At 43.0% G+C, this 18,006-nt stretch overlaps 1 protein-coding gene and 1 long non-coding RNA gene across 6 annotated transcripts in view; one reads left to right on the plus strand and one right to left on the minus strand.

Annotated features, from left to right (window-relative positions):
- Positions 1-18,006, plus strand: part of LOC111557512 — a 36,396-nt gene that overhangs the window by 18,007 nt on the left and 383 nt on the right. The gene's annotated exons all lie outside the window — the stretch shown is intronic.
- The window catches only part of HEMGN (hemogen), a 45,739-nt gene that overhangs the window by 13,082 nt on the left and 14,651 nt on the right, over positions 1-18,006 (minus strand). The window contains exons 1-2 of one of the 5 annotated variants that reach the window (XM_045043025.1): positions 5,368-5,400; positions 4,072-4,177 (exon numbers count right to left, since the gene is read on the minus strand). The gene's annotated coding sequence lies outside the window, so the exon portion shown is untranslated. Of the gene's footprint in view, positions 1-1,142; positions 1,280-4,071; positions 4,178-5,367; positions 5,534-18,006 lie in introns of those variants that run through there. The other 4 variants (XM_045043026.1, XM_019816218.3, XM_019816217.3 and 1 more) reach the window with 4 other exon arrangements.

Below are 18,006 nucleotides of genomic sequence, written 5' to 3' on the forward strand. Positions count from 1 at the left end.
ACACAGAATCTGAAACAGGCTCCAGGCTCCAAGCTGTCAGCACAGAGCCTGATGCGGGGCTCAAAGGCACCAACTGAGAGATCATGACCTCAGCCAAAGTCAGATGCTTAACTAAGCCATCCAGGCGCCCCTAAACTGGCATTTTAAGTATTGATCCCTGTATTTGAGATGCTTTCATTCTTACAGGTTGCTTCTTATGATACCTCAATAAAATAACCTTATAAACTATCTCTGGGATACCTTACAGAAGATGCAGAAGTACTTCTTAATTAGAATTATCTTTACTCTTGGGGCGTCTGGGTGGCTCAGTTGGTTAAGCACCCGACTTTGACTCAGGTCATGATCTCACAGTCCGTGAGTTCAAACCCCACTCCGGACTCTGTGTTGACAGCTCAGAGCCTGGAACCTGCTTCAGATTCTGGGTCTCCCTCTTTCTCTGCCCTTCTCCTGCTCGCTCTCTCTCTCTCTCTCTCTCTCTCTCTCTCAAAAATAAATAAAGATTTAAAAAATTAAAAACATTTATCCTTACTCAGGGCTTATTACATTCAGTTCAATGATTCAGCAAACCTTAGGGAACGCCTCATATTGTGCACATGTTGAGCAACAATGTCAGGATGCAAAGACTCACAGATGTAGTTCCTGGATTGTGTACACCGTACACTTGAGGTATATATATCCACATCTTGATTGCAAAGAGCTAATAGACTGTCTACCGTGTTGCAACCTTCCTAAGTTGATTTCACCCCTGCCTGTTCCCTGTATCTGGGAGCAGAGTGTGGAGGGACTATAAGAGGGTGGGAACTTGAGTTAACAGTAAATAGAGCCAATTTTGGGTGGAGGAGGCCAGTGGAAAGACTTCAAAGCAAAGTAGATTGGAAGCCAGGCAAGGTGTCTTTGATGTGATAAGCAGGCCAGAGCAGGAACTTGTTTGGGACACAGAAGTAGCCATATAGTAAGTTCACAAGCCATAGTTCATTGTCCCTTCTCCCTATGGAAAACTCTGGAGTCATTACCAGAATGTGAGATGTTAGCCATTAAATTAAAGGGTGGATATTTTTAAACAAATGCTGCCTTGTTCTAGAGTTATTTGCATATATACACAAAACCTCTTTCTAAGCCACAAACTCTTAGGGGGTAGTTACCTCTCCTGATTCACCTTTCCATCCCCACAGTTTAATCCAGTGGGAGGCTGCCACAGTGGTTCCCCATAAATGTCCACACTCTTGTATGCAGGGCAGGAAGCCTGTGAAGGCACTTTATACACTCAGAGGACTTGACGTGGCTGTGACTTAATAATAGTAATCCCATCATCTGTTCTGGAACTCTGCCTACTGTCATTCACTGGCACTGTCCTATGTACTGGAGATATGGCAGCTAAAAGACAAAAGTTCCTGCCCTTACAGAGCCCACAGTCTAGTGGGGAGAGATAACCACTAAGCAAATTTAAAATATGTACATATATAATATATCAGATGGTGATAAGTGTTTTGGAGAAAACTGAGCAGGGAACAGCAGGCTGAGGAATTAGGGGGGAAGTTGATGCTGGTTGCTATTGAAATAGGGTGAGGGGTGCTTAGGTGGCTCAGTCAGTTAAGCATCTGACTCTTGATTTTGGCTCAGGTCATGATCTCATGGTTCGGTTCATGAGTCCGAGCCTCGTGTCGGGCTCTGTGCTGACAGTGAGGAGCCTGCTCAGGATTCGCTCTTTCCCTCTCTCTCTCTCTGCCTCTCCCCGCCCTGCCCTCTCTCTCTCAAATAAATAAACTTTAAACTAACTAACTAACTAACTAAATAAATAAATAGGGTGATTAGGGAGGGCTTAACAGAAAGGGTGACAGTTGAACAGAATTGACAGAGGTGAGGGGCCAGCCAGGCTGATAGCTGGGAGGGCATTCTAGGCAAAGGGACACCAGCAAATGGTCGGTGGTGGTAGGGAGTAGGTTCAGAGAGGTAAGTTTGTTGCACCATGTAGGGATTTCTACTCTGATTGAGATGGATAGTCATGGGATGGTTTTGAAGAGAAGAGTGATATGATCTGATTTATATTTTTTAAGGATTATTCTGACTACTGTGTGGCGAACAGACTCTTAGCAGCAGGAAAGGAGGTGGAAGCAGGGAGACCAGTTAAAAGGGTCTTGCAGTCATCCCAGTGAGTGGTGATGAAGCCTTGCACTGTGATGGGAGTGGTGAAGAAGTGATCAGATTCTAGAGTAGCTTCTAAATTGGAGGTGGAGTGAGAGACAGTCAAAGACTAAGAGTTTTGGTCTGAGCAGCTGGAAGACGGAGTTACCACGAATATATGAGGAAGGCTGGGAGGAGCAAGCTTGAAGATGATTGGAGTTTAGTTTGGGACATGTTAACAGATTAGGGAGAAAACAGGGAAGGAGCAGCCAGAGAAGCAGAGGAAAACTGGAAAAGTAAAGTATCCCAGAAGCCACAGGGAAAAAAACATTTCAAGAAGGGGGTGATCAATTGTGGTGAATTTTGCTAACGAGTAGAGTAGAAGAAGGGTTGAGGGTTGTCTCTTTCCTAACAGTTCAATTCAATCAATTACAGACTGTGGAGCCCAGAGAGGTTGTTACTTGGTCAAGGTCATACAGGCAGGACCAGCTACCTAATTTGCAGGGTCCAGTGCACAATGAAGATGCACAGCTTCTCTTTCAAAAATTAAGAAAGTCAAGTCAGCTACAGCAGAAAATTAAACTCCACACAGGGCCCTATTTCACAAGTGTTTCGCCAGATCCTTGTGGCAGACGTAAAACAGATCTTCATGTTTCAGATCAAGACACTGGTGCTAAGTATTGAGTGATTTAAGGTCACAGAGCTAGACTGGCAGTGTAAGTGTGGAACCTGGGCCTTCCGCCTCCTGGTCCAGCCTTCTTCCCACAAGATCAAACCAGGTATTGAGGGAGAGAATTGCTTTCCTGCCTCCTAACTCTGGAGCAAGTTTATTTTGTGTGTGTGTGTGTGTGTGTGTGTGTGTGTGTGTGTGTGTGTGTGTTTTAATGTTTATTTTGAGAGAGAGAGAGAGAGAGAGAGAGAGAGAGAGAGAGAGAGAGAGCGCACAATTAGAGACTGGGAAGAGAGAAAGGGAGAGAGAGAAAGAATCCCAAGCAGAGAATCTCTGTGCCTCCAGTGTAAAAAGCCCAACTGACTCAGGGCTCCGACTCATGAACTGTGAGATCATGACCGAGCCAACATCAAAAGTTGGATGCTTATCCACTGAGTCACCCAGGCACCCCTGGAACAAGTTTAAATATTGAGGCCTTGTTCATGCATTTCAGAGGGCTGATTGAACTGGGAAGGTGTGGGAGGAAGGAAACATTGCTAAGAACTTCTGCCCCGGGGCTCTGATGATGGGGATGAGAGGGGAGCACGGGATACTATCTAGTCAAAAACGTGATCTGATAAAAGTGCTCCAAAGCTCATGTAGTTTTAGGCTATACTGATGTAATTATAAAGCCCCCACACCAGGGGTAGATCAGAGTCCTGCTACACTTTGGTTTGTCATACCACACCTAGAACATCAGGCTGTGAGAACCATGTGAGTGGTATTTGAGAATGTGTACAAGAAAGAGCAAAGGGTATGTAGCTGTACCATTTCCTGGCTGTGTAATTAGGGGGTAGGGGTGGAAATCGCTCAGTTCTTTCTAACCCTCGGTTTCTTTACTTGTAAGACAAAAAAAGTAAAACCTCACAGGGATTCTGTGAGGATGAAAGTGATCGTGAGAGCTTCTTGTAAAATGAAAAACACTGTGTAGATCAGAGTGCTATAAACTTGGGTGGTGTGCATAGTATTATTGGAGTGTTCTAATGGTGCACCTAGGCATTTTCCTAGAGTGCGGTTGGGTAGACAAATGAAGGAAGGGAAGATATTGTGCATTTATTTCTCTTAGCGTTCCTTCCTTGCTAAAATCCTTTTCCAAAGCTTTTGAATTCTTTTCAAAGAGTGTGGATCAAGCTTTGTTTTCCTAAGTGGGGAGGGAGAGTTTCTGGTTTCCTTCTCTCACAGTCTGTTGATGCATGATAAATGAGTTCTGTCTCTGCTAAAACAGATGCTGCTGTACTCACAGTGATAACACGGTCTATGACTTTAGAATGGCGGTAACCTGACTTTCAATTCAGTTTGTTCCAAAGTTCCTCCTCTGGCATCCTCCCCCAAGGCTTCTTTCTATTTCTAAATGTACAGACAAATAAGCATCTCTGGATTAGCTGTGAGTGGTGGTTTATGTGGGGAAGAACAATTCTGCTCCCACCTTGAGCCCCCATTCCATCTCTATCCTTTCTTTCCCCAACTTCCCAAACTCATACTATACTAGCTTGACCTCTTCCCCCTGCCCCCATACATCCTAGATTCCTTCACACTTGCAGTCTAGTTTTTCTTTCCACATATTGTTCTCTCATGCCTCATCAGTGACTTCCTAGTGGCCCCTCCACAGTTCTCTCTGACCTCCTATAGCTCGTGATTCCTCCTGGCACTTGCACTCTCCTGGAAACCTGCCCTGCCCTTGGCATCTGTGACGGTGCTTTCTTCCCCTTTCTCCCTCTTCCTCATCCTTGCTCCCAGGCTTCTCTTTCACATCCCTAGATGTAGGAGGTATTTCCCAAGGATGACTCCCTGATCTTTTCTCTGTATACTCCCACCCTTCTTAGATGGTTGATCCAACCGTATCCCTTTAGCTATTATCTCTGTACAGATATCTTCTAAATAAATATCAGTCTGAGTTCTAAGCTCACGTGTTCTTGGATACCATTCATTATGGAATATCCCACTGCACCTCAAACTTAGCATAGCGAAAAGCAAATTTATCCTCCCCGTAAGACCAGTCTCCTCTGGTTTCTTTCTGCTAGGGTAGTGGCGCCACGTTCCTGGTCATCCAGCTGTAAACCTTCACAATTGTCTTGGCCTCTGCCTCCTCACTGGACACAGCCTCCAGCTGGGCACAGTTCAGTGAATTTCGTCTTCCCAGTGTCCCACATGTTCATTCCCTTTTATCCTTCCCCATGCCACCATCCCAGAGGGGAACCTCAACTTCTCATTGGAAGTACTGGAAAAGCTTCCTAAATGGTTTATCTGCTTCCATTTTCCCTCACCTTCCCCAGACTGTCCTCCACTAACAGCCAGAACATTCCCCCTATGGCTGACTCAGTACTGGCTCACTTGGTACTCGGTTCTACTCTTTGTAGCATACTGTAAAGTGTCAGTAATACTTGCAAGATAAAGACTCAATTTTTCAGCCTGGCCTTTAAAACCAACTTCCCAACCTTCCCTCCCATTCCTTTCCTGAAAATACCCCCCCACTGTTCTGATTAAACAGTGCTTTGCCCTCCCTGTTTGGCTGTGGCTCGTTCTAACACCCACAGTACCTTTATTCACACCTCCTGACTGTTCAGTGCTCCTCCCTGTGTCTGTCCATCCAGATCCTGAGTGCCTCCATCACAAAGACTTTGATGCCAGGTACTGAGTGCCTCCATCACAAAGCCTTTGATGATGATGGTGATGATGATATGTTAGTCACTTTATAATAGGTACCTGAAATTTTACATATATTATCTCATTTCATTTGTCCAACTCATAGTATCCCCATTTCACTGGTAAGGACATTAGTGGTTTGAAGAGATTAGGTTATATCCCAAGATCAAGTAAGCTCATAAATGCCAGAGTTGGGGCTCAAAACCAAGGTAGGCTGTCTGTAAAGTTCAGATTTCACCATTCTGTTCTACGACCTTTTCCTACCTAGAAGTGATCTCTCCTTTCTGAGCTATAATCACACTTGATTTGAACTTTTGTATGAGAAATATCACATAATATTTTTAATTTTGTTGTTCACATGTATACATCTTTGCTACAATATTCATTCAGCAAACAGATAATGGACATTTATTGCCAGCCTCTTCACTAAGAATTGGTGACATAGAGAAGAATGAAACAAAAGTCCTTTCCCTCAAGAAACTCAGTCTGATTGAGGACGAGAGACAACAAGTAAATCTGAATTATAATACAGTGTGGTAATTTTAATATTGATATTTCCAAATGTTCTGAGAGTAGAAAAGGAGTGCTAATTCTACTGCCACAGAAGTGGAAAGATAAGGATATTATATCGTGTACCCTACGGCTGTAATTCTTACTCAGAACTGCCATGGTATGAATTTGTACTGGTCAACAAGTAGAATTGGGGAAATGAAGAGGTTTTGTACGTGTGTGATGGTATTGTGGGATTTCTTTCACTTTATAATTCATTTCACAATAATAATAGTAATAATAATAATAATAGCCAATGTTTATTGAACACTTGCTTACTATATCCCAAGCACCATTTTAAGCACTTCATATATAATTAATTTAGTCTCTACAACATCCTTTAAGGTAAGTAACTATTGATATCCTTGTTTTATAGATGAAGAAACTGAAGCACAGGCATTGACCCTGTGCCATAAGTCACCCACCTAGTAAGTGGCACAGCTGGGTGGGTAGGATCTAGGAGACCATACATTTAACCCTCTTGCTCTCCTACCTCTCAATTTTACTTCTTTCACATTTAATAAAATAAAGTAGCAATATATATTATTTTCTTTTCCAATCCCCTCTCTCTTCTGTCTTCCCCTTTTCCCTCTCCCTCATGCTTTCCCTCTTTTTGCCATTTGTTGACTATCTATTCTGCCCCAAACAATGCAGGGTGTCAGGGATACAGAGGCAAATCTAAAATTTTTTTAATGTTTATTTATTTTTGACAGAGAGAGAGATAGACAGAGCATGAGCAGGGGAGGGGCAGAGAGAGGGAGGCACAGAATCCAAAGCAGGCTCCAGGCTCTGAGCTGTCAGCACAGAGCCCAATGTGGGGCTCAAACTGACAGACTGTGAGATCATGACCTGAGCTGAAGTCGGATGCTCAACCGACTGAGCACCCAGGCTCTCCTACAAAGGCAAATCGAAAAAAACAGCATACACAGAAAAGTAAGGGAACACAGATGAGGAACACTAGCCATGATGGAGAGAGAGGGCCAAAGAAGTCTTCCTGGAATTGATGACCTTGAGCTTAGTTTTGAAGAGTGAATAGAAATTAACTATTGTGACACAGCAAGGCTAGGAGCCACAACCACAGGCTCTGGAGTCTGATCTATGTTCATTCCAATCAAGTTGTGTACAACCTTGGGAAAGTTACTTAAAATCTTCCAGCTTCAATCCCCTCATACGTGGAATGGGCATCATAACACCTACCTCTCATGACTATTATGGACATTTTAAATGATGAATTATGGAAAGCATTCAGCTCACAGCCAACCTTAATGCTCTGGCTGTTAATTATGATTGTTCATAATCTCGCTAGTAGTAAGCGAAATAGAACAGCTAGATAATAAGGCTGAGCAAAACAATAGAGTCATTTTCTGGATAAGGAAATGGAGATCCAGAGGGAGGCCTATGTCACACAGGCTTAGTGACGGTTGGAACTGGAATCTGGATCCTTCAAGAGTTCTACCGTTTTCCCTTCACTTGTCTGGTATTCTAAACTCTCCTGTCGATAAATCAGTCTATTTAATTCCCTGGCTTAATGAGTATTTCCCAAACTTTACAATTGTTGGCATTCCCTATTTGTGACTTTTGCCACATTCTTGTAATAATGTCCTCTATATTATTACTTACTTAAAATTTTTCTTCAGATACACTCATTTTTACTAAAAAATATCAAATGGAAATTTTATATCACCATTATGAACAGAAAACCAATCACAGGCTTGTGGCATAATAAATTATATTTCATCTAAGGCACATTAAAATAAATACCAAACTATTAAAATAAAAGATGTTTCATCTAAATTATCTGCACTTCCCCAGTGGAATGTATACCACATCTTGGGAAATGCTGGCCTGTGTAATTAATCAGTGAACTCTTTTCATTTCATGGAACTTCTAGATTATGTCCAAATCTATCCTAAAGTGAAACTTCCCTTTGCAGTGGCTGGTTTATAACTCCGAAGGAAGAGAGCAAGACTCACCTCACTCCCTGGCCTGCTACTGACCCACTATTATTCGTATCGGCTACTTTTGTTGGTGTCTCTAGTTGAACAGTAGCCTCTCCTATTTTTGCTATTTCTTCATCCTCTTGAGTTTTAGCTACTCTGGCATAGAATACATACTGGAAGCTAACTTGATGCTTTAGTTCCATTTATTTGGAAATTTCAACTCCCTGCTTCCAGTAGATTCTATCCCCTAGACTTGGAGTTTAGAGTTGGAATAACCTAGATGAGTCCCTACCTAAAAGGGACCACTGGTGATGAATTGCAACCTTCCAAATGGTCCCACCTCCAGTGCCTGCCAGAGGGCCTAGCACAGGTAAGCCTCCAGTAGTCATCACCGGAATCGATTGAGGTAGAGGTGACTTTGGCTAGAGGTGCTGCCACTAGGTGGACAGAGATGGCAACTGCACCATTCTCACCTGCCAATTAAGTCAGAGCTTTGGCTCCAGCACTTTCCCTGGCGGAGCCTGCCTGGCTCCCTCATTCTCTTGACACTCTCTTTTCCCCTCCCTCCAAGTCCTCCTCTGGGTGAGTGAGCACTGGGGATGTTTGCATACCAAACACTTGGCTAATTGATATTCTGTCACAATCTGCTCAACAAATGTTAGGTTTTTTGTGTTTGGGGTTTTTTGTTTTGCCTTTTGTGTATGTGTGTGTGTGCACATACACGTGTGTGTGTTGTGTGTATGTGTGTGTGTGTGTGTGTGTGTGTCACTTTGGTTGTATTTTAGCCAGGTTGGGGAAGGAAAAGAAGGAGTTACTTTGGAAGGCAGAAAATGTATTGCCAGGTCTTTCTTGCCTGGCATTCTCCTAAGTGGCTGTGAACGCCTTTAACAGATGGAGTTCAGGATATGCTCAGATCTGATTTTATCAGCATATATCCTGGGCAAGTTCAACGTGAGGATGAAGACTTCCTTTGTGCTTCTTTATGTGTTGTATTGCCACTCTTTATTGTTAGTACACTCATCTCATTTTAAGGAAGCCAGCCCTGCTCAGCCATGATAGACACCTGTGTGGGAGTCACATAACAATGTCTGACACTCCACTGCAACAGGAGACATGGCAGGCCTGGCCCAGCACTTGGTGGTGGATCCCCCAAGCCCCCATCGGCAGGAAGCACATCTTATTCTTATATGTGAGTGCAAGATTGTTCTTGGTAATCAAGAGAGAAATTAAAACAAACCCAGACAGAATAGCCATCCTCAAAGACTGCCAGTAACACCCAGAATTGCCCATAATTCTTCTATCTGAAGGGCCTTAGGCTTCATGATGAAAACAGAAATAGGAGGTTATATGTTATTATTGATATGGCCTTTATCATTATAATTGGACACTGCACTTCAATTCTCAGTAAACATTAACTCGAAGGAGCCACTACCACCCTGAACGGCGTGTGGTGCAGTGGATAGAGCCTGGACTCTTGGATCAGAAGATAAATAGAGTATCTATTTCCACAGAACTGCTATTAGCTTCTGTTTTCACCCAGTTCAGATGGGTGTACAATACTTCATTCTCATGCAAGGAGACTGGGGAGAATCCTGTCAGACAGAGCTTAAATAACTTCATCGGTCCATCCAGTGAAGGCAGACTTTCCTTTCTAGAAAACCACACACCTACTCTGACTTATGGAAACATCCATTCCCATATCCCACAACCAAATATGGCACCGAAATGGATTTAGTCATCTCTCTGAGAGGAAAGAATAGAGTGAACCTTCACTAATCCAGGCAATTTAATTCCCCTTTAATGGGAATTAAATTAAGATCTCAATAATACATGATGACAGTTCTGCTTTCTAGTCTTATATAGAAATCATGCCTCTGGCTCTAAATCCCAGTTATCGCTGACAGAGGAAGTGAACCATTGATCAAGTAATAGAGTTGCCATGTTGTAGGGAGTAGAAGGAGTGGAAAGAAGAGATTGATGACCAGGTGGTGGAATAAATAAGTACTGGGGGTGAGACTTCTTAAGTCAGACAGGGATGCCAGGCTGGGCAGGAGGGAGAGTTACTTGGGGAATTACGAGCAAGCTCTTAATTGTACTTTACGGCGTTATATGAACCTGGGACACAGTAAACACTAAATTTCATAGAATCTCATCGCTGGAAGAAACCTTTAATTTCATCTGGTCACATTTCCCAAGAGATGCCTGAGAGCCCTCTACAGACTCAGTTTACTAGAAAATGTTTCTGATTTTAAATAGTTTGCTAAAGAAAACCCAGCAGAGACTTTTTAAGTAACCCCTATTTGTTATAGTTCTGATTATTACTTCATGACCCTGGGAAAGTCACTTCATTTTTGTGGGCTTTTGCTCAAAACTGTGACCTCTCTGGCTATTAGTTTCTGCATCTATAAATAACAACCCCAGATCTCTCCTGCCTGCCCCTCAGCATGGATAACAGGCTAAAGAAGGCAACAGAAGTGGAAGTGTCTTGGTAACCATAAGGTATGGTGTACTTTTTAAAACATAAAGAGTGTTGCTATTACCTCTATATTCTCTCACCAGCGACATGCCCCATGCTGTACAAGAGTAGCAGTGTTTCATCCCTCTCCATTCTACGAGAGGGTTCCTCACCCTTGCCCATAGTTCTTTTTATGGAGTTACCCACAGATAGGTCCCTACAAGAGCGTTCACCAAGGGATCCTGTGCTTTTTCATGACAAACAAGGAATGGGCTTGTGCCCATGCAGTGCCTGCCGCCTGCAGAGGAAGGGCCAGCATGCACAGGGGCTTTTGGCAGGAACAGCCATCTTCTTGCTCCTCCGCACATTCTTGACAAGGACCACCTGTCCACAGGCCTCTATCAGCATGGGTGAACCTTAATGAGCCCAGCAGTAGCAACCCACACAGAGAGAGGTTCCTCCTAGTCCTCCGTTTTCAGTCACAGTGGAACCTCATAATGGCACAGACTGTTGTTCATTTTAACAGGCATTTAGTAAGTGTTTGTTATGAGTCAGGTCCTGTGCTTGCCACGGGGTGGGGGTGGGGGGATACAAGATGAGTCAGACGTGCTGCCTTCCCCTAAGACCTCACAGTTTAGTGGGAGAAACAGACTCATGAGTGTCAAACACAGGATGTGTTATGACCAAAGCCCGGACGGTGTTCGGGCATAGCTGCTGGATCACTTCTTAAGTCAGGCTGAGGGCTCTGGGTTGACTTCTCAGAAGAGAAGAGATTTAAAGGGAACCTTCACAGGGGTGTAGAAATTCCCCAGGGGAAAGGGGGTGGGGTGGGGATTTCAGACAGCGGGAGCTGCAAGTACAAAGGCAGAGATGTGGGAGGACAGCTTGGTTCTGGGTAACAGGGAGGCTGGAGTGTGTGGTGTGATGCACTCCAGGGAGTGAAAAGACTTGAAACCAGAAAGGTAGTGGGGGCCCAAGCAGCAGGCCTGTATGATGTCATGGGAAGCACCGAAGGATTTTAGGGAGGAGAATGTCGTGGTCAGGTAAGGTTCTTAGAGCAGTTAGGTCGCAGTGTAAGGGCGGGTGGGGAAAGAGAGGGAAGATAAATTAACTGAGAGTATTGCAGGAGGGGATGGATTCTAGAGAGATTTAGGGGGTAGAGTTGATAGATCTTAATAATAAGGTCTAAGAACTTCTGGCACAGGAAATTAAAAGAGAAAGAAGGCAGACTGAAATTTTAGTGAGGGCCCACAGGTAAGATGACAAGATATCTTGCATCAACTTGACTTCCAACTTCTTGACTGCCCAGTCAAGATGGCCTGTGGAATGTTTGTGGACAGGAGGTCAAAAGCTCTTTTTTACAAATGATTTTTAAAGCTGCAGAGGTGGAGTCAGCAGATTTGGCTGACAGAGCCAGTATTTCCTTCCTTCTTCTCTCATGCTCCACATGTCTTAGTCCCAAAACCAATTGCTTTGTCAAGGAGGATGTTTTCCCCAAATAGAAAAAGGCCACATTTTGGTTAAGGATTGGCAAATAGCTGTGCTAAGATCTCCTTGCTAAGTCCTATCTGGATTCATGCATTATCACTAAGAACTGTACAGCTCGGAATACTCTGCTGCCTATAGCATACAGTTACAGACCAAGCATGGGGCAAATTCCCAAAAGAATTGATATTTGAGCTGGGTCTTGGAGGAAAGCAAAGGAAAAACAAATGCACTAAAATGATATCTTACCCGGTCTGGCACCTAGAGTGCTCTGAAGGTGGGCTGTCCAATAGAACTTTCTGCAGTGATGGAAATGTTCTTCCGTACTATCCAGTAGGGTGACCACTAGTTGCATGTGGCTATTGAACACTTGATATGTGACTAATGATTGAGGAACTGACTTTTTAATGTAATTCGTATTACTTTAAATGTAAATAGCCACTCTAGCTAGCGGCTACCATATTGGACAGCACAGCTCTGGAGTACATTTGGCATGCCCAGATTCTGTTTTACATGCTCATTCTTTGCTTCATTCTCCTTGTGACCCTCCCCTGTCCCTATTCTCGTCTGCCTAGTCCTTCCAGTTTGATGTACTAATTGGCTATCGTCCAGCTTCCAACATTGGTTCTGTTTCCTGGTTATTGATTTTCTCTCTCATCACAACAGATACCTAGATAAAGTAGGATTCAGAGAATCCTGTCTTGCCACACTGGGCCCTTCAACAGGCCTTATTCACTCCTTTTCCTTGGTTTCTTTTCTCGGCCACTTTAGCCAGTTGGTAACCTGGAATATTCTTGGATGTTTTCCCTCCCTGACAACCTGAGTTAGAGGATGGGACAGTTGGAAAAAATGGAGGGTGGGGAGGGAGGGTTATAACAATAAATACTTTGAATAAATACTTGGATTTGAGGTCTCTGGTAACAGGTAAAGGGCTCCATCCTGAGGCCTTTTCTGTTGGCCATTTTTAACTTTGATTTGTATAAAGATAGCAGTATCAATAGATTGATTACATTTGTGGATGAAAAGGATGGATTCAGAGTACAAAAAAAGGCTCTTGATAGGCCAAAGCATTTGGCCAAATTTAACAAGACGAAATGTAATGATGACAAATTCCAGATCCTGTGTTTGGGTCTAAATGGCTAATTACCTATGTACCAATGCACAGTTTAGAAAGCTTCGTGTTTTTTTTTTTTTTTTTTGCTGATCATTAATCAGTGGTGGATACCAAGAAAGGTAATATACTCTGGGAAAGTACTATAGAATCCTATCCAACAAGCAAGTTCTTATCCAAGAGAGATCTGCTCATTTCCATACCGATCAGACCACACCTGGATCATTGTTTCAGGTTCTGAGCTCGCACTTTTAAAAAGGTGGGGGAAGGTGAGGGACATTGATAAACTAGCCACAGTGGTCAAGGGACAGGAAACCTATCATATATGAACTGGAACAACTGAGCCTTAGGAGAGCAGACCATAGGGACAGGGTCACTGTCCTCAGTCTCTGCAGGGCAGTAACAGAACAGAGAGCAGACATGCTTTAAGGGGCTCCAGAGGGCAGAGCAAAAAACAAATGAGTGAAAATTCAAGCGGACTTCAGCTCAGTGGGAGGAAAATATTTCCAATTGAACTGTGATTTTTGGCAGTTTAATCTACGGAGGCAGAGTCTGGTAGAGACCCTGGAGGAACAATGTTAAACATGCCCCAAAGCCAGTCTGCTCAAATATGGATTGTCTCTATCGTGATGGATGGCTCAATTCAAAGTGTAGGCCCTATACTTGCTGACCCCGTTTAGCTTGCAGGTTCTATATTAAGTGTCAGATTCTTCTCATTCTAGCTCAGCATTCTAATTAAATAACCTTGGCTCCTTGCATGTGGAAAACAGGTTTCAAGCACAGAACCTCTAGCACCAAGCAGAATGGCAACATAATTTTAGCTCCTGAGCAAAATGGGTCTCACAATAGCGTCAGTACGGCATGCACATTAACATTTGAATATGCTGTATAATAAGCATGCTAATTACTCTGAGAATACTTGAAGAATAAAATCAGCCATGATCATTAGAAGAGAAAGGGGCTAGCAATTTATAGCATGGCTGCTGCTTGATATTCAAAAATACATGACGGCTCTCCTCACAGGTAAAAGGTAATTACTGTGATTATAAACTGTAATGATAGTGGCAGGAAGTGATCAGAATTTTATTGGAAGTAAGGATGCAGTACACTTGTGTTTTTTGTTGTTCTTGGTTTCTTTTTAACCACATTCAGATTTTAATTTTTTTAAATTTTTTTAATTTAATTAAATTTTTTTTTTTAATTTACATCCAGGTTAGTTAGCATGTAGTGCAACAATGATTTCAGGAGTAGATTCCTTAGTGCCCCTTACCCATTTAGCCCATCCCCCCTCCCACAACCCCTCCAGTAACCCTCAGTTTGTTCTCCATATTTATAAGTCTCTTCTGTTTTGTCCCCCTCCCTGTTTTTATATTATTTTTGTTTTCCTTCCCTTATGTTCATCTGTTTTGTCTCTTAAAGTCCTCATATGAGTGAAGTCATATGATTTTTGTCTTTCTCTGACTAATTTCACTTAGCATAATACTCTCCAGTTCTATCCACGTAGTTGCAAATGGCAAGATTTCATTCTTTTTGATTGCCGAGTAATACTTCATTGTATGTATGTATGTGTATGTATATGTGTATATATATATATATATATATGTGTATATATATATATATATATATACCACATCTTTTTTTAAAAATTTTTTTCTAAATATTTATTTTTTTGAGACAGAGAGAGACAGAGTATGAACAGGGGAGGGTCAGAGAGAGGGAGACACAGAATCTGAAACAGGTTCCAGGCTCCGAGCTGTTGGCACAGAGCCTGACGTAGGGCTCGAACCTACGGACTGCAAGATCATGACCTGAGCCGGAGTGGGATGCTCAACTGACTGAGCCACCCAGGCGCCCCACCACATCTTTTTTATCCATTCATCCATCGATGGACATTTGGGCTCTTTCCATACTTTGGCTATTGGTGATAGCGCTGCTATAAACATTGGGATTCATGTGTCCCTTCAAAACAGCATACCTGTATCCTTTGGATAAATACCTAGTAGTGCAATTGCTGGGTTGTAGAGCAGTTCTATTTTTAATTTTTTGAGGAAGCCTCCATACTGGTTTCCAGAGTGGCTGCACCAGTTTGACTTATTACTAATAAAAATGTGTTCCCATTTGGTTGCTTGGTTCGTTTGAGCAGTTTAGATGTGAACCCATTGCTATATTGCTAATCTCAACTCTGCAGAAAACGGCTGGCAGGGTTTACAAGGGTGATGAGGAGCTGGGAGAGGGCGGGCCTCAGGTTGGACATGGGGCCATGATAATCACCTTGTGCTAGGTTAGAAGCTGTACCGGGGACCTGGTACCCCGTGCCTTGCATGACCTAGACTAGCAGTTCTCAACGTCTCATCTGCAGACCTCTCAGGGATCCTGCTGCTCTTTCAGGAGGTCCATAAGACCAAATTGTTTGTATAATAATATTAAGGTGTTATTTGTCTTTCTCACAGTATTGAACAACTACATACTGTAGGATTCAACTTATATGAAATGTCCCAAACAGGCAAATCTATAGAGACGGAACACAGATAAGCCATTGCCAGAGATCAGGGGAGGCCAGAAGGGAGAGCGATTGCTTGATGGGTACAGAGTTTCCTTTTGGGGTGAGAAAACTGTTCTGGAACTAGGTAGTGGTGGTTGTGAATTTCTGAAATGTCACAGAATTGTATACTTTAAAATAGTTAAAACGGGGAGTGCCTGGGTGGCTCAGTCGGTTAGACATCTGACTTCGGCTCAGGTCATGATCTCACAGTTCATGGGTTGGAGACCCGTGTTGGGCTCTGTGCTGACAGCTCAGAGCCTGGAGCCTGCTTCAGATTCTGTGTCTCCCTCTTTCTCTGCCCCTCCCCTGCTCACACTCTGTGTCTCTTTCTCTCTCTTTCTCAAAAATAAATAAACATAAATTTTTTTTAAAATAGTTAAAATGGTGAGTTTTAAGTTACGTGAATTTTACAACATTAAAAAAAAGCAAAAAAAAACGAGAGAGGGAGAAAGTTTGCAGATTGTCCCGCATAAGAAATTCTTCCTATGCAGAATTTTTAAGCTTCTTGAGGGTTTTCTAGTCATGGAAGTTCTCCTGTTTGTGAGGCCCTTTCAATAGCTATAATTCTTGTAGTTAGGAAACATTTTTCTTATTTCCTGGACAAGCGAGGCTATTTAAAACCATTTCTTTGGACTTTGCCTAATGCTTTATCCTTTTGCCTTATCCTTTCTGTCAGCCTGGAAAGCTACTACTTATTCTTTGAAGCCCATCTAAAAATGACACTCCCTTGGTGAAATGTTCCTGGGCCTCCAGCCCCAACCCTACCCCAGGAAGAATTGGCCCCTTTCCCCCAGTCTGGGTTCTTATAGTACTTTGGTGATATTCCTTATATCATATTCCTGATGCAAGGAATTGTATCACAGTTACTCACAATAAATCATTTATTTTTTTTTGTTAATGTATCTGTCTCTCCTAAAAGGTGACTCTTAAGAGCGGGAGTATTTCTCATTACCCCAAAATCCCAGTACACACACAGACACACACACACAGCTCTCCAAATGTGGTACCAATTAATAACTTTATATTAAGTACTTAAAGTTTTTTTATTCATTTATTTTGAGAGAGAGAGAGAGCACGTGTGCAAACAGGGGAGAAGCAGAGAGAGAGGGAGAGAGAGAGAATCCTAAGCAGGCTCTGTACAGAGTCTGATGCAGGGCTTGAACCCACAAACTGTGAGATCATGACCTGAGTGGAAATCCAGAGTCAGATGCTCAACTGACTGAGCCACCCAGGTGCCCCTTAAGTACTTTTAAAAGGGCTTTACAAACATTGACTCATTTAATCCTTATAACTTTATATACATACATTTTATAGATGGTTCACCTGAGGAAACAAAAACTTTGGGGCACAAGATGTTAAAACAGCAAAGTTGCGTGACAGTAAAACCACATTATAGCTTGGCACATGGTTGGTGCTCAATAAATGCCTATTCTGGCAAAAGAAAAACTGGCTAAGAACATTAGGTAAATAAAAGAGTTCTATTCTTATGACTTGTTAAATGTTTGTATATAGTTTTTAGACTTCACAGAGTGTTAGAGCTGGGAGGGACCTTGGCTATCTCCCTGTGCAAGTTAGAGATAGGGCAGGGGTGCTTCCAGGCGGTCCTGTGGAAGAAACATGGTCCTAGAGCTGAAGCGGGGAGATCAGGAGCAGGAAAAGAGGTCTCCCAGAAGCGGAGAGAGTGAATAAGTTAACCGAGAGAGATGGTAGCTTAAGACAATTATTCAACCAGCACTAAGGAAACCCCCTACCCAGGAGAAAGGCCAGGGGAAGGCAGGAGAACTAAGAGATGGGAGAGCCACAGAGCAGCACAAGATGCCCCAGAGCATGCATGCTCTACAGGGGATACTCAGAGTCTCAAACCAAAGAGCACAAGGCTTCCCACAAAAACCAGCTGTATCTCTTTATCCCACATCACCCTGATAGATCTTCCCAGAGGCAACTACCGCCAACTCAGCTTCTGATTTTTACCTCCATGTTTATAAACATGTTTCTGTTGCTTTACCTTGGTTTTCCCACTTTAGACATTATATATTGAGTTCCTAGTATTAGAAGATTAGGGTTTAGCTGTCCAATGCCACCCCTAAAAACCAGGTGTGCACCAGTCAACTGGAAGCCAAGTGGCCCATCTGAAAGGGAGGCAGCTCCTACTTATCAGGTTACTTCCAGGAATCCAGCTCCAGGCTGACAGTATGGATCAAAGTATGTTAATTTGTAAGTAATCAAAACACAGCCCCAAAACCATCTTAACAATGAAGCTTCCACCAGAAGTCCAGGGTGACTCAAGCTTCCAGGTTGGTTTGATTCAGCCGAACACCAATGTCATCAATGCTGACTTCCATGTGAGTTGGCTGCCAACAGTCCACAAGCTCCTCACCCATATCCAGACAGGTGAAAGTCATTTCTGGAAGCCTCCTTAACAAACCTCTGTTGGTCTAGATTGGGTCATGT

Source organism: Felis catus, chromosome D4 (genome assembly GCF_018350175.1).
Source record: "Felis catus isolate Fca126 chromosome D4, F.catus_Fca126_mat1.0, whole genome shotgun sequence".
NCBI classification, from domain to species: domain Eukaryota; kingdom Metazoa; phylum Chordata; class Mammalia; order Carnivora; family Felidae; genus Felis; species Felis catus.